Source organism: Anabrus simplex, chromosome 2 (genome assembly GCF_040414725.1).
Source record: "Anabrus simplex isolate iqAnaSimp1 chromosome 2, ASM4041472v1, whole genome shotgun sequence".
Taxonomy (NCBI): domain Eukaryota; kingdom Metazoa; phylum Arthropoda; class Insecta; order Orthoptera; family Tettigoniidae; genus Anabrus; species Anabrus simplex.
In genome coordinates, this window is record NC_090266.1 from 450,192,317 (window position 1) to 450,217,183 (window position 24,867).

Here is a 24,867-nt window from a genome sequence, read left to right on the forward strand (position 1 = left end):
CATCTCTTACTTTACTATTATTACAACTTTCGAACCTCAAGAGTCCAAGAGCACACATCGACCTTTCGCAACACTGGTATACACGATGTCTCAAAATTTCCTTCCCATTAATAACTGTGACTCTAACAAATTTTATTGACATTATCTAAATATGCTTACGATCCTTGTAAATATAACTGGTTAAATGCAATTTAACAGACAAGAATTTCCTTATCCCGCGGTAAACATTATTATTATTATTATTATTATTATTATTATTATTATTATTATTGTTATTATTATTATTATTATTATTATTATTATTATTTTCGACCAACATTTATGAATGCAACTGACACCTGAGATTACGATATTCGCCACGACAAATTTACACTTATAACGTTCACAAATCCGCACTTTGAATGATATCTCATCTCAACACAAAATTTTAAGCGTCGCATTTTACCGTTCTTGACACGAATTTTACACACTGAAATTTTCACACGCTGACCAAAATTTACAACGCCTTTCGCCTGATAATTACGAATATCAACCCGACAAGCATCTGGAAAAGTTGGTTAGGACAGACAGTAACTAACTAACTACAACATAATATAAATTAGACAGACCTGCACAATGGTGACATTCTCAGCATTCTGGTCACATCCTCACCAGCAACCTCGTACTTAGCCACTCATTTTTACAGATAGCATTTTCATCTTCAAAATATCACTCATCCAAACACTACCCTTCACACACACGATATTAAAATTACCATATAAATAATGCACTTTCTCTGTAACTTGCACCACGAACTTCCCTCGTCCTGCAGTCGACTACAACTGTCTGATGCTTTCTCAGAGTGGTTTCTCTCTCCGTTGTTTCAATAAGAACAGGTGTTCAACCGATAAAGGGAGCAGAACTCCTCTGTGTAGCTTCCCCCAGACCCTCTTCACTTGCAAGAGTACATGAAATGATAAAATATAAAATCTGCTGTGTATATTATCCAGCCTACACCTTCTCAGTTTCGTCTGCAAACGTTCAGAACTTCTCCAATCACTTTCTCTCTTTAAACAATTATATGGACCTTAGCCACGAACATGAATTTAGATATTGTCGGTCAATCTGGCGCGAATTTCCCAAGATGACGGGCACAAGCTCCCGCGGCTCCAAGTTCCAGATCGACACTCAAAAATCTACGGTGGGGGGTTTCTTTTATAATTTCCGGAAGGACGCTATCCCCTCTATGAGGCTTGGTTGTGTAATTTGCCAATTTTGCTTCTAATAAACCGATTTTGATAAGACTTGTCCCAGGACTCCGGACAGACTTGCACTTATGTTAGGTGTTAAATTTATAATTTTCCTACACTCACAACAGGAGGAATAAATTGTTTCTGCCCGTGCGTTTCGCGCGTTTTCTTCTGCCCATGACCTTGGCACGTGTAGCGGGTTCGCTGATCTCACGCTAACATGCACTTGGGCTTAACTGCATTTAAAGTTTTCCCTGGTGTCACTAACTTCACAGAGGGTGTATGAATAATTTTGCTTATTTATTTCATTATTTACTATATGGCCAAAATCCCTCGTTGTGCAGAATTCCCCGACTTTAAAGAATTGTCGGGCACTCGAGTCCCACCGAGGTGTCCCGGCAATTCACGAGCTCGCCGTGAGGAAGAACCTTACCACGCGACATCGGGGCTCGTAGGAGCGCAAAAATGGCTGCCCTCAAACATACAGTAGTTTCTGAATACCAAATAATTATTTGAGAAAAATGAAAATTTTTCTCACCGTAGAATTATGGGTTCATAATCCACCTACAACGACGAAATGTTTACCCAGAAAGGGGAAATATTTGAACAGATATATTCCTTCAAAATTCTGAATTGTACATGGGAATTTTGACACAAATGAACCATGATTCTACGTAAAATTTCCCAGCCGATCTCACTCTTGACGTAGGGCTCTGTTACTTTCACGTATTTCCCTGTTTTCTTCTTCCAACAATAGAATTGCGTTACAGATATCATCAATAAAATCTTCTCTTAAGAATGAACATTGTAAACATTCAGCGTCTTCCTCTTCTTTACTCCCGCTGCTTGCCTGTCCTTGGAGTGGTGCCTCGACCTGTCTTCCTCTCGACGTGACGATCATATTCACGGGTTGTACTTCTTCTTCTTCTTCTTCGGTGACCATTTCCCCAGCTGGTAAGGCTGCGTCATCCTGTAATGGGATTATTTCTTCTGCTCTATGTTAAGCCTTTAAATTCGTTGGGTTGCTGTCTTCATTTAATGGGGGTTGCTAGGAGTCTGTTTCTCGATGTTACTGATGTTATTTGCGTCATTTGGTTGTCTCTCCTTCAGAATCTGGGATGAAAGACTCTGAACCTTTTCCTACTGGGAATTTGAAGTTGTTTTTCTTCTATCAAGAGTCGACATTGACTCTTGCTCGAAATTCGGCGCAAACGGGTTCAGACCGGAGTTTCGCTGGTCTTGCCTATGTGCCTTCTGAAATTCCAGACTTTCAGCCCCGAAACAATCGGTCTTGACGTCCTGGCGCTGTATAGCCCCCTGCCATTTTTCCCTTTCGTGGTCCTTCCTTAACCCTTCGGTGTACTGAGCACGTTCGCGGTACCTTTCATCATCCTCACGGCGGAAGTTCTGGGTTCGATTATTTCCCCAGTCCCTGCGGATATTATGTCCATTCCTGAAATTCCTCTGGTTTTCTCTGTCCCCATCGTATCGCCTCCAGTAAGGGTTCCTCCTTTGTGGATAATTCCAATTACCCCTACGCCTTTTCCAATCCTCATTTCGTGGATGCGAGGGTTCCCAGTTATTGCGAAACTCACGCCTCCGCTCAGTCGACTGTGGTTTCCCCTGCTCAGGGGCCTCTTGACTTCCCTCTGGAACCTGGCTAACAGTGTTTACATGTTGCTCGTGTGATCGTCCCCCTCTGGGTGCTATTTGATTATGGGTATGATCCAGTTGCCTAAGGATCATTTCTGCTTGCATTGGGGTCTCTACCTTTGATGCAATGAGCATCCTTTGTACTTCGGGAGGTAGCTGCTTTTGGATGGCCTGTACCAACTCTTGCTCCGAGGGCGGCGCCTCAAGTTCTCTGAACTTTACCATTTGTTCAATAAAGTACTCACTGAATTTTGTAGGGCCTATTGCAGTATAACGACGTGAGTATAGCTCTAATCTAAGACTCTGCTGAATTTCCGTACTCCAAAATTTATTTAGAAACGCCCTTTGGAATTCATCAAAGGTGTCAAAGTGGTATCGGAAGCCTTTGAACCATAAAAGTGGTGCCCCCTCTAAATATCTTTCAGCTACCCTTAACTGACGTTCCTCAGGAATCTTGGCGTCCCGGATGTACTCCCTGAGATCCTTAAGAAATCCCTTCGGCGTGGTATGTGGACCTCCATTAAATTTCTTAGGCTGGTCCTCATGTAACTTGATCATGTTAATAACGTTGGTGACCCCTGAGCCTTGAGATCGACTGGTATCTACATTTGAGCTCTGACCGTTATTATTTACATGACTGATATTCGGCAATTGACCACTGAGGTCAGAGTCAACAGCTGTCGAGGTTTGACTCAAAACTTTGTCCACCTTGGACTGCATATCTACCACGCTGCTAATCCAACTGCTCACTTCGCTCTTAATGAACCCCACTTTCTTGTCTGTCTCTTCCTGGGCTGACGTGATTTCCCTTAAGTCCTGTTCTATACTACTTTGCCTGTCGTTGAATTCCCGGGTGTGTTCATTTTTCATTTCAACTAACTCCTCTTGAATTTCTTTAATGAAAACTTCGGAGTCCTCATTAGCCACTTGGAGTTTACTAATCGCTTCCTCGTTAATTTGCAACAGTTTCTTCTCCATGGTTTCGGTTTTCGACAATACTTGACTCTCCAATTCCACACTAATTTTATCTACCTTGTTGTTCAATGACTGAATGTCCGCAGATAATATTGGACGTTGTTCCTCTATTATGGTTAGCGTTTTCCCCTTTTCCTTATCACTGGAAATCCGCATTTCTACGACCTGTTGTGTAATGTCATCCTTAAATTCGACCTGACTGTCGATCAGCTGCTTGTGCGCTGCCTGGCTTTCCAGTAAATGCTTGTCAAGTTCCTTTCTCATCTCATCCTGACTATCACATAACCTACTGTACATGTCGTGGCTTTCGTCAAAACGCTTGTCCATATCGGTTTTTAAACTGTCATGGATTTTAGAAAACTGTTTGTCGAAATCGTTCTTTAAACTGACCTGCACTTCCGCAAATTGTTTATCAATGTCATTCCTAATTTCCACTTGGCTATCATCAAAACGCTGGTTGAGTTTACCTATCTCACCCCTAACTTCCTCTTTAAGTTCGGTGCAAATAGTGTATGTCTCCTGAACTACGTTCTTCAATCCAGCCTTCAACTCATCACTAGTCTCTTTACACCTAGCCTGGGTATCCTCGATACTACTCTGTAACTCCTCGATCTTACCATCCAAACTTTCATTATGAGCCTTCATGTCCTCTCTCAAATTCTCACTCTGGACTTTCGTGTCCTCCCTCAAACTATTCAAACTATCACTCTGAACTCTCACATCCTCCCTTAAACTCTCATTATGAACTTTCATGTCCTCTCTCAACTTACTATCCAAACTATCTATCTTACTATCCAACTTCTCATCACGAACATTCATGTCCTATCTCATCTGCTTTAGCATCTCCATCACCGCCTGATCCTCCATCTCACAATACCACAAAGAATACACTAATGAGTACGCTGGCTGTTGATGCAACCAGAATACTCCAAACTACTAAGGAAAGAATTCACTATCTACTGCGTTTTCACATACAAACGCTATTATAATTTAATACCGAAACTGACAACATTCCAACAGTTGTCTTATAAAATTTTGTTTAGGTGGCTGGTATCACAAACTTGTTTAATAAAAAGAAAATCTGAAGTTAATAAGTTATTCTGGATAAATATCCCAAATAGTTTCGCCTCCGTAAATTAATTAAACAAAGAACATGTTAACGCATAAAGTTTGAATGTAATTCAGCATTACCACTTCCAAAATTTATATTGGCAACATGACATAAGCTTCAATACAGCTCCAAATACTGGTTTCCTAAAATGCATTGTGACTATTATTATTATTATTATCTACCAAGTAGTTACGCTCCTCGTTAAACGTGTTAATATCTAGCACTCTCATTGGGCATAATTCGTTTAACTGTGGCTCAGCCATATTTCTCACCCGCTTGTATTATTTATAATGTGGCTTAGGCCTCAACATTATTTTATATTTTCCTAACATTTATTTTCAATGTATAATTTCATTATCGTTATCGTGACATCGTATCGTTATCGTGACTTTGGGCTCCTCATCGTTATCGTGACATTAAGGCCCCACAGTTGATGGCGCCACTTCTTACTGAACCCTTGAACTTACCATTCCATCGTTGGTCGGCCACGGCTGCTACAGTAGAACAATTTAGAACTCTTAAATCATGGGTCGTTGCGGGAATAAATTCGGTCACGATCTTAACCAAACGATGGGGTTCAGAAGAACGCCTAACTACTTGAAATGAGGAGCAAAAATGTGCTTACTAACCTTTATTAAACTGAAATAGCACGATAACATAATTAATTTAATATGCATTCTTGCAGAAAAAATATAAATTATTGGTTTTGAATGTTCCAAACACAGTCACATTACATAACGTCACTTCGTTTCTTCCAATGCCGAAGATTTACTTCAGAGAAGCTAATATGTCAGTGGACAGCGAAACTGAAAAACTGAAAAAGGGAAGACCTGAAAACCGGGCACCTATTATTCCAAACGAGAACTGAGAGTTAATCCACACGATCCGTGGAAAATCTGACTTTCAACAAGTAGAACGCCTGATTTCCTCTCAATTAAGGTTATCCACCAGTCAAATACCCTTCACGGATACGGAACATCCGCCGAATGGACCCTTAATCGAACCAAACTGACTATCAGTTGCTTTGGATAGGTTGCGAAATATTATGGGAAAGCATGGTGTTCACTACAAGTTAACAGCATCATTCACAATTGAAATAAAATTCCACCATGTATTTGTCATTCATGACACCCTTAAGTGATAAGATAATCCCGATGCTAACTGTGCATCACCCCAAACAGCTGTTCGGAAGGAACCAACAACAATAGGATCCGGGAGGATCTTACGTTAGATCGTTCTAAAGGAACAAAACTGCGAAATGCAGGAAACAATTACTAATCATGCATTTAGAAGAAATGCCAAACAATGAAGTTAATCAAAAAGTGAAAAGTCACTTGAAAATATTATTATTGAACCGATTTTCAGGTTAGAAATGGGTTTATTATGCTTAATAAATTTACCAGTCCACGCTACAATTTACTACAATTTTAAGGAATTCTTTCCCTTGAAAACAATGCTACCAGTACAGATCTCTCTATTTACTGTCTGTCCCAACACACTACTTATAACGTGATTACTTACTTACGTTAACTATGAATAAGAATGAAAATACGACAAGATTAAAAATAAAATAAAATACCGGCTGACGAATCGAAACCGCATTCGCAACTCAAGTCTCACACTAATACACTGAGTGTCAATATGCACACTATCAAACGAGAACGGACGTTAAAACGAGAAAACAATAAAGTCCGTAAAAATAAATTAACATCTCGAAGTCATTAACGCTTAACACGCACGAAGAATTACAGTAAAAGCATTTAATCTATGTCGAGCCGATATCCAAGACTTGGACAGCCCTCACTTCTCTGATAGCAGTCCCGTTATCTCAATGGAGAGCTCCGCATTGACCCTCGTCAAAAAATCATATCGTATTGTAAATGTTACCTTTCCCCAGGCCGCTTCAAGAAACAAAACAAAGAAATATCTAAACTGAGACTTGAGTGTGTACAGCTACCATCCCAGACCTATCGTCGGGCTCACTTGAAATCTGTACACCCTAACCCTAATCATTATATACATGATGCCTTCCAAATTCTATCGTCGGGCGTGACCCAGGACGTCTCATCATCAGTGACTCCAAGAATAACATGTGACGTCCTAAATCTATCGTCGGGCGTCGAAGTGGGTCGTACTACACCTCTCTTAAGATATCAGGCGAACAGCAATTCAAACAAACTCTGATATTCAACACTAAATTTGGTCAGACAAATACCACACGACGGAACCAACGTCTCTATTATCAAAGGAATGCAAGTCGAAATACAGTAAATACCTACCTCTCGAAAAATACAGTAAGTGTCTACCTCATTAATAATATGTGAACTCAAAAATAAATAGACGTGACGAACGATTCTCCACCTCGAACACACTCTCAGCCTGTGCACTGAAGTGTTAGGGAAGCAAATAAAAATTCCCAACACATGTTTACCCTTTTAGTGGATGCCTTCAAAATAATAATCATCACCACCGCATTCGAAATTCTCAAATCGCCTGTCATCAATTCCAACCATCTTATCAATGACTTCTCCAGTGAACAAATTCAATATAACCCAACCGTGTGTCCAAAGTGCTCGTTAATCCTTGAGGCCGCTCATTATCTTATCAAAAATCACTGGATGTTTACTACCCAGACTTTAATATTTACTAGAGTCGTTTTCACTTGGAATCGTTCTATAAATTTACAAGGCTTCACACCATAGTCGTCTCAAATTCGGATTGATTGCGGAAAACCATACAGCCTGTCTCAACACAGCCTGTTTCCTAAATACTTCCTCTACAAAATACAGCTTACCTCAACACACTTTCTCATCGCTTTATTCCAGCGGTACCACTTCTCTCTCATCTCCACGTACATATAAATCCATCGCTCTCAATCCCTTTTCCTTCACGACCCTTTTTCATACTTCGATCCCCTGGTGAAAACGACAACCATTATTAAACACATCTCTTACTTTACTATTATTACAACTTTCGAACCTCAAGAGTCCAAGAGCACACATCGACCTTTCGCAACACTGGTATACACGATGTCTCAAAATTTCCTTCCCATTAATAACTGTGACTCTAACAAATTTTATTGACATTATCTAAATATGCTTACGATCCTTGTAAATATAACTGGTTAAATGCAATTTAACAGAGAAGAATTTCCTTATCCCGCGGTAAACATTATTATTATTATTATTATTATTTTTATTATTATTATTATTATTATTATTATTATTATTATTATTATTATTATTATTATTTTCGACCAACATTTATGAATGCAACTGACACCTGAGATTACGATATTCGCCACGACAAATTTACACTTATAACGTTCACAAATCCGCACTTTGAATGATATCTCATCTCAACACAAAATTTTAAGCGTCGCATTTTACCGTTCTTGACACGAATTTTACACACTGAAATTTTCACACGCTGACCAAAATTTACAACGCCTTTCGCCTGATAATTACGAATATCAACCCGACAAGCATCTGGAAAAGTTGGTTAGGACAGACAGTAACTAACTAACTACAACATAATATAAATTAGACAGACCTGCACAATGGTGACATTCTCAGCATTCTGGTCACATCCTCACCAGCAACCTCGTACTTAGCCACTCATTTTTACAGATAGCATTTTCATCTTCAAAATATCACTCATCCAAACACTACCCTTCACACACACGATATTAAAATTACCATATAAATAATGCACTTTCTCTGTAACTTGCACCACGAACTTCCCTCGTCCTGCAGTCGACTACAACTGTCTGATGCTTTCTCAGAGTGGTTTCTCTCTCCGTTGTTTCAATAAGAACAGGTGTTCAACCGATAAAGGGAGCAGAACTCCTCTGTGTAGCTTCCCCCAGACCCTCTTCACTTGCAAGAGTACATGAAATGATAAAATATAAAATCTGCTGTGTATATTATCCAGCCTACACCTTCTCAGTTTCGTCTGCAAACGTTCAGAACTTCTCCAATCACTTTCTCTCTTTAAACAATTATATGGACCTTAGCCACGAACATGAATTTAGATATTGTCGGTCAATCTGGCGCGAATTTCCCAAGATGACGGGCACAAGCTCCCGCGGCTCCAAGTTCCAGATCGACACTCAAAAATCTACGGTGGGGGGTTTCTTTTATAATTTCCGGAAGGACGCTATCCCCTCTATGAGGCTTGGTTGTGTAATTTGCCAATTTTGCTTCTAATAAACCGATTTTGATAAGACTTGTCCCAGGACTCCGGACAGACTTGCACTTATGTTAGGTGTTAAATTTATAATTTTCCTACACTCACAACAGGAGGAATAAATTGTTTCTGCCCGTGCGTTTCGCGCGTTTTCTTCTGCCCATGACCTTGGCACGTGTAGCGGGTTCGCTGATCTCACGCTAACATGCACTTGGGCTTAACTGCATTTAAAGTTTTCCCTGGTGTCACTAACTTCACAGAGGGTGTATGAATAATTTTGCTTATTTATTTCATTATTTACTATATGGCCAAAATCCCTCGTTGTGCAGAATTCCCCGACTTTAAAGAATTGTCGGGCACTCGAGTCCCACCGAGGTGTCCCGGCAGTTCACGAGCTCGCCGTGAGGAAGAACCTTACCACGCGACATCGGGGCTCGTAGGAGCGCAAAAATGGCTGCCCTCAAACATACAGTAGTTTCTGAATACCAAATAATTATTTGAGAAAAATGAAAATTTTTCTCACCGTAGAATTATGGGTTCAATGTAGCTTACTTAGTTCCACACCTCTTTAAAAACTGAGTTTAACAATCGTCACCTTGTTCTCCCTCTGCGTTTCTTACCATTAATGGCCTCTCATCCATTAGCCTCACATGACCCCACAACCGAAGCTGATTTATGCGTACAGCTTCTTCCATCGATTTGATTCCTAACGTAACCTTTTACTTTTCACACCGATTGTTCCTCCCTCTCGGTCCCGGCCACACCTCTCGCTACGTTCAAGTCTGTTACTTCCAGCTTATAAGCTTTCATTTCTGTACAGCAAAGTCTCTAAATACAGGCTCACTTACTTCTCACAAAATGCCGTTGGTCGCAATTATGCGTTCACTGTATTAGTCTTACTGCAATTTGGTTCAATTCCACTTAGAATGCTATCATCCAAGTTAAAGACTATGCAATGTTGAAAATTTCAACCATCTTTGAAATGGGGAAAAATGCAAATGCAAATGCTCAGTGCTCTTGTGAAGAAGCAGGAGTAGAACAAGCATTTGCTAAAAGATTCGGTTAGTATAGACGAGGGGAGGGAATTGGCTCATCCGTTGACACGATGTCGTGATCATCTTAACATCATTCTGAGTCGTTCCATGGACATTAAAAGATATCTGGAAAGGTCCTAATGAATGTGATACAATACCAAGAACCTTAACTGGTTCGTGATTTTGAGTTTATTCAAACTCCCCTTCATGTATCAGGACGACTTTTCAGTGTCTGCATGGAGAGTGACGTGTGCTGTTCGTCTCATTCAGTGCTACGGAAGTCGTCTCTTTATTGTACTCCCTGCCTCATATCAGAGTGCCTCGTTGTTATGTTCTCTGAAAGACAGATTGAGGTTGGAGGCGAAACATTGTTCATATTTGTCTTCACCTTAAGATTAATTACGATTCCCATGGCCATGAACATCACAGCCGTCTTGATGCTGTGTCCTTTGAAATGAGATGTATGAGTACAGTCGTCACAGGCAGGTATGGAAGGCGATATCACATACAATCCCAAACTACATGAGATTTAATATTCTACACCCAGTAGAGTACTTTACACACCTACGGGATGAATCATTATCAACATTTACTGGGCAGGTTGTCCGTGTTTCTAGTGGAGATAGCTTCATTTTGTCGAAAAGCACGGGTTATAAATCAAAATGGAAGTTCCAAAACCTCTTATATCATAATTTCCCTTGCTGTACAGGAGGTAGAGGTACTTAAATAATATATCAGGTTTAATTTCATTAGTGAAGCGAACATTTTATATCAAACTATATGACAACAAATATTCGAATGCTTGTTCTATCGGAAGTACGAACCCGAGCCCATATTAAATGGTACGTAGTTATGTTGTAAGGCCATCGAAAAGCACGAGGCGAAGTTGAGATTGCTGTAACCAACAGCAATACTACTATGCATTTATGATTGCCGTAATCAGCGGTAATACAAAGAAAGTGATAGAGAGTCACGCGGCCAGCATGCGGTGTGGAGACTTACTAGTAAAAAGAGTATCGCAACTATTTGAAATGGGCGGCATTTAAGAAATCATAGAAGCTATTGAAGGAATGTTATCGTGTTGACAAATAAGAGAAATCACAGAGGAAACAGGATGTTTGATAATTACACTGACTGACAGAGCAAATGCAACACCAAGAAGGAGTGGTTCGAAAGGGATGAAAGTTGGGGAAAAAACAGAGACGGCACGGACGAATAATTGATGTTTATTTCAAACCGATATGCAGGTTACATAATGCGCACGGCATCGACTCAGTAGGATGTGACCACCGCGAGCGGCGATGCACGCAGAAACACGTCGAGGTACAGAGTCAATAAGAGTGCGGATGGTGTCCTGAGGGATGGTTCTCCATTCTCTGTCAACCATTTGCCACAGTTGGTCGTCCGTACGAGGCTGGGGCAGAGTTTGCAAACGGCGTCCAATGAGATCCCACACGTGTTCGATTAGTGAGAGATCCGGAGAGTACGCTGGCCACGGAAGCTTCTGTACACCTCGTAGAGCCTGTTGGGAGATGCGAGCAGTGTGTGGGCGGGCATTATCCTGCTGAAACAGAGCATTGGGCAGCCCCTGAAGGTACGGGAGTGCCACCGGCCGCAGCACATGCTGCACGTAGCGGTGGGCATTTAACGTGCCTTGAATACGCACTAGAGGTGACGTGGAATCATACGCAATAGCGCCCCAAACCATGATGCCGTGTTGTCTAGCGGTAGGGCGCTCCACAGTTACTGCCGGATTTGACCTTTATCCACGCCGACGCCACACTCGTCTGCGGTGACTATCACTGTCAGAACAGAAGCGTGACTCATCGGAGAACACGCCGTTCCGCCATTCCCTCATCCAAGTCGCTCTAGCCCGGCACCATGCCAGGCGTGCACGTCTATGCTGTGGAGTCAATGGTAGTCTTCTGAGCGGACGCCGGGAGTGCAGGCCTCCTTCAACCAATCGACGGGAAATTGTTCTGGTCGATATTGGAACAGCCAGGGTGTCTTGCACATGCTGAAGAATGGCGGTTGACGTGGCGTGCGGGGCTGCCACCGCTTGGCGGCGAATGCGCCGATCCTCGCGTGCTGACGTCACTCGGGCTGCGCCTGGACCCCTCGCACGTGCCACATGTCCCTGCGCCAACCATCTTCGCCACAGGCGCTGCACCGTGGACACATCCCTATGGGTATCGGCTGCGATTTGACGAAGCGACCAACCTGCCCTTCTCAGCCCGATCACCATACCCCTCGTAAAGTCGTCTGTCTGCTGGAAATGCCTCCGTTGACGGCGGCCTGGCATTCTTAGCTATACACGTGTCCTGTGGCACACGGCAACACGTTCTACAATGACTGTCGGCTGAGAAATCACGGTACGAAGTGTGCCATTCGCCAACGCCGTGTCCCATTTATCGTTCGCTACGTGCGCAGCACAGCGGCGCATTTCACATCATGAGCATACCTCAGTGACGTCAGTCTACCCTGCAATTGGCATAAAGTTCTGACCACTCCTTCTTGGTGTTGCATTTGCTCTGTCAGTCAGTGTATAACGTAGGGCGGCCACGTCCGCAAAATGATGAGTATAAAAGAGGACCAGCCGGAAGGGAAGAGAGATTCCAAAGACAGTTCCTGTAAAGTCATGTAGCTATTGATGGAGGCTCTGCCGCGCTCGTGAGAGGAGACTCATCCGTGAACCTGTACCACCGTATACGTAAGGCTGACCTATTCTTCTAAGTTAATAAGACCAGTAGTACAGTAATAAGTTGTGGTCTGTGAGTATAGTAACGCGTCAGGCAGAAAGCGAGTAAAAGGACAGTAGCCCGTGGTTTTCTGTGCCTAGCCAGAGACATTAACTTCAAGTGTATATAATTGAAAATACTTCAAGTAAGAAATACTATGAAATGAAATGGCGTATGGCTTTTAGTGCCAGGAGTGTCCGAGGACATGTTCGGGTCGCCAGGTGCAGATCATTCAATTTGACTCCCGTAGGTGACCTGCGCGTCGTGATGAAGATGAAATACTCCCAGCCCCCGTGCCAGCAAAATTAACCAATGATGGTTAAAATTCCCGACTCTATCGGGAATTGAACCCGGGACCCCTGTGACCAAGGGCCAGCACGATAAGCATTTAGCCATGGAGATTGACAGAAATAATATATATTGACAGAAAAAGAGGAATAATGAAGCAGCTCAACAGTCTGATCTAGTCAGCTCGACTAACCTGCGATCAAAATCATCTCCATATTGCCTAGTTGCTGATGTAGGTGCGCTTTGCATGGGTGTCATTTTCTATCCAACAGGATCCTTTGTGTTGACGTTCGGGATACTCCTAGACTTGAAGTCTTTGGCCACGAATGTCAAAGAAGTAATGAACTGCCACGTTACACCAAATTCCCACTCTTGTACTACCCATCTATTCACGTTTTTAGCAGTTATATGTGAGGCTATGTAAAATCTCTTAAAAACCTTGTTATTTCCCTCTCTCCAGAAACTGTTAAAAATATCCTGCCTGTCTTCAGAAGCAATGTTTTCTGACATGTTCATGTTGTAACAATGATGGTTTGTACATTATTATTATTATTATTATTATTATTATTATTATTATTATTATTATTATTATTATTATTATTATTATTATTATTATTTTATCATGACAGTAGGGTGAAGTTCAAGATACCGTGTGAAGGATTGCTTTAAAGGTATTGCAGTACATTCTGCACAACGTCGGCATTTTCGCAGACGTTTCTGTTCCTGCTCATATGTGCCTTGAACGACCTATGAGCACCTAATTGCAGCTCTGTTCGGCGGACGTCTGTTTGGAAAGTCCTGCGCATACCGTCTGCGAGCTTCAGCAGCATTACGACCAGATTCTCCTTAAATTAAAATGGTGTCTGTGTATTCGTCGTCGCTGATCACACTAGCCATTGCCGATATGCAGACAGCAAATGCAGTGCTGTTGTGCCATATACCAGCGCTTACTAATAGAAGGGGTTGTATTAGACGTTTAGCGCTGAGGAACATGCTGCGAGTGATCGTCCGGTTACTCTCTCGTCATATTCTGACGTAACCTGCCTGCTGGCAGTAGTGCCTCAGTTAGTGGATATCCCATTAATCATTACTGCATGCGGGGCATTTATAAGTAGAATGTACGGCGCTCGCGAACCTGCTGGTACTTAAATGGCGACCAAAATAGAGTCTACCTGATTTCTCTCGGCTGTAATGGATCTCCTTTTTGGACAACTTTCTGATGTCTTTTCTGATGACTTTCCTTATTTATTCGCCCAACTAATATGATGGCGCCTTCTTTCGTCTACGATCTAGTTCAACAGTTCCAATATTAGTTTTCTTGGCCAAGGCAATCCTGACGTACATTTAAGAAATACTCAATATATTTAAAAATATGATTTTCTGACTTGAAGACTTTGGCCACGAACGTCAAAGAAGTAATGAACTGCTACGTTACACCAAACTCCCGCTCTTGTACTACCCTTTATGCACGTTTTTAATAATTACGTGTGAGGCCATGTAAAATCTCTTAAAAACCTATTATTTCCCTCTCTCTAGAAACTGTTAGAAATAGCCTGCCTGACTTCACAAGTAATGTTTTCTGAACTTTCCTTTTACAAGAAGATTTGAAACCAAGCTTAACTTCTTTTGCCAGAACTAATCTGCCTCATTTTGATTTATGTTTCCGCCCATATTTCTCGACGTCTTTTCCTCACATTACACTTCCACTCACTGTAGTGATACATTCGTTTCCGGCCTCTTGAAAAATCAGTTACTTGTGTGTTGACAGTGTTAGTGCTCTCCATGCCGGTAGATACAGATAAAGCATTTATTGAATCAATCTCACCTTCCTTATAAGTATTATCAGACACCCGATGCGATTGCACAATCATATGATTAAAGGGAACTTCACCATGAGTGTCCTCTACCTCAGTAGGATTGTATTGGATCTCTTCCCCATCTATTTTAGAGTCACGAACCTCGTCAAGGCAATCATTATCCGAGCTATCATAATTAGGCCTATAGAAAATGTGATCAATTCAGCTGGATACAAACTATACAGTACTATAATGGGTAGGAACATACATTTGGCTGATACTATGGGAAGCAATCCAATTGCGCTAGTTCAGTATAGGCCTATTCTAAATAATCACGTACGGTATCTCGTTAGGATGAACTCCTTCTGCGGATACGTTAGGCTTTAAAAGTGTGCAGACGGTATTAGCACCGATGACTGGTGGAAAGATGCTTTGGTCGTATTTCTCCTGAACTGGGAATATCCGTTATTTACCTTTGTCTCCTTCCATGATAACAAATAACATGCTACAATTGTATTCATACACTTCCATACCTGTGCAAAGATGAGTGCTAATTTCACAATTCTTTTACTTCTGCCACAACAGAATCCATTTTACTATTCGGCTCCTTGTCATAAAGTAGGGCCTACCGGTCTAAACAAGAAAACCCACAATCGTACACTACTTGCACGTAGTTTACAGCACGCATGACGCCACCGAAGTAATGTTAACAACTGACTGAGAGGAAAACTATCGTAAGAACCAAGACGATAAGGAGCGTCGCGTACGTCACTATCGACGGGTCTTGAGTTTCTTATAATCCCTGATGTTATAACAGGCTATCTACGAATCAGGCCTATAATTCTTCCCATACAGATCTTGCACGACCTCTAAGTTGGTTTTGTGTCTCCACAGAATAAGGCTAGGGCGTAAAAGGGTATAATACATACATACATACATACATACATACATACATACATACATACATACATACATATTCATTATGGACTGTTCGACCTATCAGCGTTCTGTTTATCAGCCTCTGTGAAATAACGATGAGATTCCGCAGTTCTCTATTTCAACTAACTCCGTGACCACGTTTAGTTCTATGTCTGTTACCTTTAAACATCAAAACCCGAGTCTAACCATCGTCATCTTGGTCTCCTGTGCTTCTCTTACCTTCCATTGATGAGCCTAGTATTCTAGATAGCCTATCTTCATCCGTCCATCTTTTATATAGAGCCCTGCGCTGATATACAAAATATTCGGTTTCTCTCCTCATCCGCACCCCACACCCGCATCCGCATCCCCGAATCCTTATCCACGGGTATTTTAAATATGTAATTATATTACACCCAGGGTATTAAAACGGAGAGGTACGTTAACATACTTCCACAGGCTTGATACCTGTCACCGGAACTCCTACAGTCACAGGTTTATGAGGGATTACCTTTTGCGACAACTACCGACATATTTAATGGGTCTCTTACGGACAATTCGTTCTTTCCTTCCACTAACTGCGGGCAGAAGCCAGTTAGGCTTAGGTCAGATTTACGGATAATGGCCTCAAGGCTCTTTATATATCAGCATTCTCCCAAAGTCCAAAGTCAAGGATCGCCTAACCATAAGCAAAAAAACGAGTATAACTGAGTGAAAATCAATAAACGTCATTAATTAGAAATTATCCCCAATGCTATACAGTTGGTATCCGCCAAGACACTAGCTTCGCGGATAAATCCGTGGATATTCGCTCTACTTATATGACGCCACCACTGAAGTGTGTTTATGCACAGAGTACATACCTAACTCAGCGTTTAATCCTCATTGCTAGTACATTTCAGTCATAGTTCTCATCTGATTTTAACAGCAATCACTCTCCCTACCTTCATACCTGTTACTTCTCACTTATGACTAGTTACTTCACTCTCGTACAGCACAGTCAGTTTTAAGTAAGACCAATGTAAAGATAATTTAGCCCGAAAATTCATTTCATTCTTACAGAATACCGCTGATCGCAACTGCGAGAACACAGCATTAGCTTGTTACACGTGGATTGAATTTCACTTATTATACCATCATCCTGAGGAAAAACACATCCAGTATACTTAAAACGATCCTCAAGTTCGAGTTTTATTCTGACATTCAGTCCTCCTAATGCTTGTTCTCAACTGACGTCGTTATAGTTTTTGAATTTTCTGGAAACTGAAATTAAATTTCAAAGGAACGTAGACAGAATGATGTAGCGAAATTCAACTTATTTATCATTGTATTTAACTGCTGAAAGCAACATTTTAAGGTACAACACACAGCAGGTATGCGTATGCAAGACAAGATTACAAGCTTTACAATATATGCTTACAGTACACCTCCATTTAAGGAGTGCTGACGTACTACAGAAACGTTTGCTGACTGTACTATCAACAGTCAAGCTTGAGGAAACGAGAGACGGTAGAAATAACAAAAATTTGTGTAAAAGGAATGCCCTAGAGCGGGGATGGCGAACCTATGGCACGCGTGCCACTAGGTGACACGCAAACACCATCTCTGTAGCACGTCAGACAATATACTAACATACTTGAATATTTTAAACATTTAATAAATAGTTCGAAAATCTACCAGTATAGCACATTTTAACATTACGCTTGAATAAAGAAGAAGACCTATGTCTCAATTAATTCTGTGGTCATATCTACTACACATTTTATTGGCTTAAAACAAAATATACCTTATTCTCCAAATTGACCTATTTAAAAAATGTAAATTTTAGTGATGTTTGCAAAATAAAATCACGATCATTCAGTCGAATGTATATGGAAGGGGTTTCATGATAATTGTTAAGGAAAGTAACGGATGGCAGACTAGACAGTAAAACGTACTAAACACGACATTAATCGATACGCTAGCCGGAAAATGTTTGCCATCCCTGCCGAAGATGCTTGATCATACTCTCGGGTTAAGAAGTAAATGATGAAAAATATTTCATAAAGAACTAAATACGTAACCCAATCAACATAGGGCCATTTTTTACAAATATGGAGGGGAAATATAAATATATTTATATAACACTGCCAGTCATAATAAAGAAACGGTCGGTACATGATAATGTTCTTGGAAGTCCGTTTCCTAACAACGGAGAATAAAATAGAATCTACAGTAGGTAGCCTAAAGAGTTTTTGACTGGGACGTCTAAGCAGTGGGATACGAATGAACGCTAAGGTAATACAACATGATAATGATATTATTATTCTGTTAACTGCTTCTAGGGTTTACGGAGATGCAAAGTGCTGGAATTTTGTCCAAAGAAGTTCTTTTACGTGCCTACTATCACCTGGGTGGTGTATTTCAGAACAGTAGGCTCACAATACCCGGCTCCTGACTATCCGGCTTTCGTACTGCCCGAAATAGTAAACAAAAATCCCTGTAATAAAATGAGGAATAGGCTTAATTTTCTTCGCCAGGAAGTTGCAATGGGGCGTGTGTTACAATCCTCCTAATTGCCGTGGGGAAAAAACAAGTTCCGACATGAAAAGTGTGAATATCTCTCCGCCTTGCTACCTGTTCTTTGTTTCGTCAGTTGTGTAACGGACGTCAGCGATGTATGTTTGTCGCTGTTCCTCTTATTTATAGAAATCCACCATCTCCGTCTGCTTTGTTGTCTCACCCATTGTCCGGCTCCATGCCTAAATGGTTAGCGCGCTGGCCTTTGGCCACAGGTTTCCCGGGTTCGATTCCCGGTAGGGTCGGGAATTTTAACCATAATTGGTTAATTTCGCCGGCACGGGGACTGGGTATATGTGTCGTCTTCATCATCATTTCATTCTCATCACGACACGCAGGTCGCGTTCGGGCGTCAAACTGAAAGTCCTGCATCTGGCGAGCCGAACTTGTCCTCAGACACTCCCGGCACTAAAAGCCATACGCCATTTCATTGTTTATTTCCGACCAGTTCTTCCGGCTCATTAGGCTGCATAGTCGGGTGTCTAATGTAATTTCAAGTACCATCCGACAGAGCCGAGATTAAATCCACCGATTTGTGTTCAGATAGTCACTGCTTGATCGTCTGAACGTCACTGCCAAATATGAGTCGAAAGAACTCTGTGGCAGAAGGTCAGAAAAGTGTATGAATGAACTGAATGTAGTAGATATAGAATCCGATTGGTAAATGTATCCTGAATTGTACTGAGACTATTGGAACATATATGAGTACACGTCTCAGACGAAAATAAAACAGTTCCAATATCATCAGCCCACTCTATTTATCCTACTCAACATATTTAATCCAAGTCTGCATATCCCTAGTTCTACCGTATCAAACCCATCTTGAAGCCTCGGTATAGCTAAAAATGGACCTACTTCAACCAGTTGTGAGTTTATAATGCATACCTATACACAGTGCCGCAGGATTATCGTTAATTTTCATGTATCTTCATCGAACAGACGTTTTGTTGATATCAACTTTTCGAGGCTTCGGGGATATACGAAATTAGACATAATGTGCTTTTCTTCACTTTAATATTCGTTGTAGATTACTTGAAGGTATGAAATCGATACATTGTCACGTAATTAATTGTAATGCTATTTATTCAGTTCTGGTGGTCTTGGACCAGTTCAGTGGTTTCTGATTCACATTACAATATTGCATAAGAGCATGGTGCGTATGCCAATGAAAGAGAAAGACAATTTATTGTATTCCTTCCATGTACGTACTGTTCTGTGTTTATTACTAATTTTAAAATTTCTCGATATACCTTCAAGAAAGGCAGAAGTCATAATTATGGGTAACATTAGAAACATTATGTGTAACGTTTTGAAAATCTGTACTGACTCCTATATGTAATCCAGGACGTCTTGAATTGAGTCCTCAACGTTATTATTTAGTACGCCATGTGCAACAGTTATATATATATGTGTGTGTGTGTGTGTGTGTGTGTATGCTTGATTGAAGTTGTGTACATTTACGATCAGGACAGAATAATGATATCAGCAAAATTAAAGTTCTCTTCCACTGTACTATTAACGAGAAGGTATCCGTTGGTCGTTAATATTCACACCGGGTATTCAAGTTGCTGTTTTTCCTAATGATCCTAGTTCATCACTTATTCGAACAACGTAACGTCCAAATGAAGACACAATAGAAAATAAAAACACGAAGCGACTTGTCACAGTGCGACAATGGAATGAGAACTAGTCCTTGGGAAAATGAATTCACAAGACAACAAAAACTGGATACATGTGCTCCACCTTGAAATGGGTTACAGAGTAGCTTATTCCAATCAAGGTGGATGAGGTCGAATGCACTAGATCACGTGCCACATCACCTCCTGAGTGACTTCCTCAGAACGTGAATAATCGTGCAGTGTAAAGCGGGATAATTTGATTAATATCAATATTATGGATACATATTTTGAATGGTACAACGTTAAACTTTCTGATGAAAATGATGCATGATACTTGCATCTTTAGGCAATGTTTAAACCAAAGTATGAAACAAAATTTTATAAATGCAGAGTGGTAATCCGATATACCCTGCAATTATAACATGGGAATTTTTAATGGGGCAATTTGGATGTATAGTAGGGCATTTGAAATAACACTGAAAATGAGCATTAATTACAATAAGAATACAATTATGTATACAACAGTTATTCTTTATATACTAAATTAAATATTTTAGGACATGTTGACCAGAAACCAGGATAAGTACAAACAACTCAAGTTACACATGATTTTGATACCATGATCTGGCGCAATGTCAACGAATCCATTCCCCCTTTACTTTCTTAGATAACATTGAATAATAGTTCACTTTTAAAATGTACAAATGCTGTCATTTTCTGCTCCTTCATTCGTAAGTTGCTGTTCATCATCTGGAGGTGTCAGTTCCACTGAATGCTGTTTCATAACTCACGCTTTCTTGATGAACTCCTCTTCATCACACATTAATATTCAGAGTTTTCGTGCCATTATTCGATTTATGAAAAAATTTGCTCGTGATCAGTCGACGTTTCTCTCTAACAGCGGCGATATTTTCAGGTGAATTCGAAATGACAAAATTTGGAACTGGCTCGGGTTGGAGTTGATTTTTTGTTCTCACTTGGAAGGATTCTTGGACGACTGCAGTAAGCTGGACAACGTTCGGTTCATGGGTTGTTGAGGGAAACCATGGAACACAAGGTTAAGAGCTCAGGCCCGGGAAAGGGGAAGGAATATTTCTGGTTGCAGCATTATGTCTCAAAAGGTACCAACCTGAAGCCTTTCCCATATCATGTGCCTTAAAATATGTATTAAATCGGCACACAGATACGTATTAGTCCGTACTTTCATAATCCATATTACCACATAAGAACTTATTCAAATTGCAAGGCGTGGCGACTTAAAACCATCGGAAAGTTGTGCGATACCAATCCAGCAAAATGTGCCACTATCAGGTATGGCGACAGGTAAGGTATGCGGTAATCATAGGTAGGTTACGTTAGCTTCATTGCTCTTACGCGAATTTCATGAAAGCTTAAGGCAACAAAACGTAATCTTATAAACTACAGCAACAAGAAGCTTTCGCTACTTACCATGGTTAATGAAAATGCGACCACAGACTTTCATACTCACATATTCTTGGAAACTCCATGGATATACCGAACATACTACCCTCATGCTCGCTAAATTTACACTGACAAAATGGCGTCCCTAGTTTTACTAAAATTCTCGCAAATGCTTACCATTATCTGCTATTCAAGATACCCTGGTGTACTCCAGTGCTGTATAACGCTTTCGGTCCTGGTAGTATGTTGAAGTACCATCTTAAGTTCAGTCATATGAAAAAAAAACAGAATTTAGTAGGAGTAACATTGAGTTCTGATGGTACTCAAGAGTATCTAATAAAGGCACTGGAAAACTTTACATAGCCTGATTCATGAATATGACACTTAAGAACAACTCTGACTTATCGTGTTCTACCGAACATGCAGTTGCTTTCCAGTTATCTAAGTTTACCTAAGCTTTAATTGGTTTCGGCTAGAAACACCCAGAAAATCATAATTGTCTTTGATACTGGTAAGTAAAACACAGTGGAGATTTATATTAACATGTTGTCCCATTGTTGGGTAGTGCGTATTTTCTTCTAAAGTACAATGGGCGTTCTATATATTTTTATGTTCTCTTTGAAAACTAGGTTTGTTTTTGTCAGTTACTTGTGACAATAACACGTTGTGTTATCTTCCATTGGTGTAAGTTATACGTGGCTCACGCTATTTCAAATTTGCAAATTTGGAACTCCGAATTGCTGAATTTTCCCAAGATTTATTTTTGTCTGATTTGAACAGTATTAAAGCATGCCAACACCTCAAAATACACTTTCCTTTTCCTCAGCGTTTGAGCCACAATGGGACAAGGATTGTTAATTGCGGACGAAAGATGGAAAAGTGAGGAAGTGCCGAAATATGAAAAATGTGTTTTTGTAATAAGGGGATGTATTAGCCATGCCGCATATGATGATAACTTGTACATGTTCCTGAGTTCATTAGCTTAGTTCGTAGGATGTTCAACAGGTAGAGCCACAGTCCATTGTACCCAGCTGAGTTTGGTGGGGAAGGGTGAATGTGCCAGCGTCTCGCGCTGCAATTCTTCTGTGCGGCCCATTGTGTCAGTGTGGTATCACTCATGTATTTCCTAATTTCTGAGCCTCTTCATTAATGATATGAAATTTACGGAAGCTAAATATTTTCATGTAAGTATATAACGTGTATTGGATGTCGTATACTTGCAGTTCATAGGCGTTATGTAAGGTAATCATTAATTCCAGGTCTTCTTTGGTAGAGAAAGGTGAATGTGCCATTGTGATCGGGAATTCCATAATCGGCGTTTAATGGAAAACATGCTCCTGGCACCTTAACCCTTCTTCCAATTTTGGTCCTCGGTTATGGTTGGTAGAGAGACAGATTGTGAACAAAACGATATAATACATAGTGATAGCATGATGCGTGTTATTAGTAGACAATGCAAGATTCACTTCGATTGAATGCAGTAAATGTTTCATTTTATAAAACAAGCGTAATTTATCTGAGATGAGAAATTAATTCGTTGGCGTCATACCATTGTACTAATTTTCCGATATAGACGTTGCGAGAAAGTATAAAAATAACTTAAAATGTAAGAGAGTAATTTGCAGAAATGGTTAAGAGTCATACCATCAATGATGCCGGAATTATCATCTTACCCCGACACCTGTAACACCACTAAGTAGCTATATTTGAATGACATTCCCAAACGCATACAGTGCATACAAAAATATGACTAATCACTTCACATACAACCAAATAAGGGCTTTGCCTAACCAAGATTACTGTTACCCGGCAAAATGTTCTGCAAATATTGAAGTACACGTGATGATTTTTCCAGACGTGTTGCTACGTATTCTTGTAGGATGAGTCTCCTAAATTTAATAATGTGAATTTTTCTTAGGCAAGAAAACGCATGAACTTACCTCCTTGGGTGTAGGGCCTAAAGGAATTAACACAGGGAAAGGTTTCTAAAAATAGCAGGAAATCAAATTTCAATCTATGTAATAAACTAAGAAAATTATTACAAATGCCAAACATTCGAATGAAAACTCTTATGTGATCTAGGTTCCGTACAGTCAAAGACTACAGATTCCATACTGCTGCAATACCATTCTCAATTGCATCACTAGAGGTTTATCGTTCAAAGTGAGTGGCATTTTCTATCGCAGAAACCGAATGTCTTCTATTAGCTGATGCTGTTCTTTTTACCAGTAAGTTTTATCTAATCAAGCAGTACATGTTGTCGTGATCACACATCCATGGTCGTTTCTTCTGGATTCCTCAGAATGTGTCATCACCATGGGTACACCTAGCAGAATCCATGGAATGTCTTTAGTCAGATTCGAGTGGGTTGTCTGGAATTTAGCACTTTACATGTCTTACTGATATTCAGGTAATCTGAAATTCGCCTTAAAGTGAAATCGAAACTGTTGTCATTGCCTTATTTAAAACTTCATATTCATCAACTAGCATTGCTGAAACGCTTTGAGTAATAGATATTCATCGGGCCGACACCTTCCCACAGTCATGGGAATCGTTCGAGGTACAATGATTTAGCTTCCAATGGGTTAAACTTCACTATGAAGTAGATTAACACCAGTCCATACGGTATAAGATGATTGAAAACAAATAGCCTATATACCGTTCCAAATAAAACTCCGTATGTTTTATTACTGTAATTTATTTCAGGAAAAACCCATTAAAGCACACACATACACACACAGTTCTCATTAGCTGTGAATGGCCACACATTCTAATTACAAGTCTCTCTCTTCCTTACGGCACAGCAGGCGGTCCTGAACTTTGCTATAACTGGAAACGCTTAACCCTCGGATACCCGCGAGGGCTACAGGTGTAGCCCAGTGATTTATTTCGTTGTAGTACAGAGTATATTCTTTGCTACGAATATTTATACTCTCTATAGCTGCCTGTCAATGTTGCAATTAACTGTCGAGTGTGTTTTCGCCATTTAGACACCAGAAGGATTAGAAATAGTCTGGGCTACAATAGTAGCCCGCGCGAGCATTGCTGTTTCAGTGCTGACACTCAGTGGGCAAAGGAAACGTCGCTGCGCAGGCTGCCAAGTAGATGCCTTTCATATCTGTCAGTGGTTAGATGAAAGTATTGATAGTATTGTTTGCGGTGATAGTGACGATAGTGAACAGGTTATACTTACACACGAAATACACCAAACTGGATCTGAAGTAGGTACAAGCAGTGAAGAAGGTACCCCGACCGAGTGTCCAGCGACAAATGACGATGCAGGTACCGGCAGCAATAATTCCAGATGATTCACTGCCAAGGAAAATCTCAAGTGGCT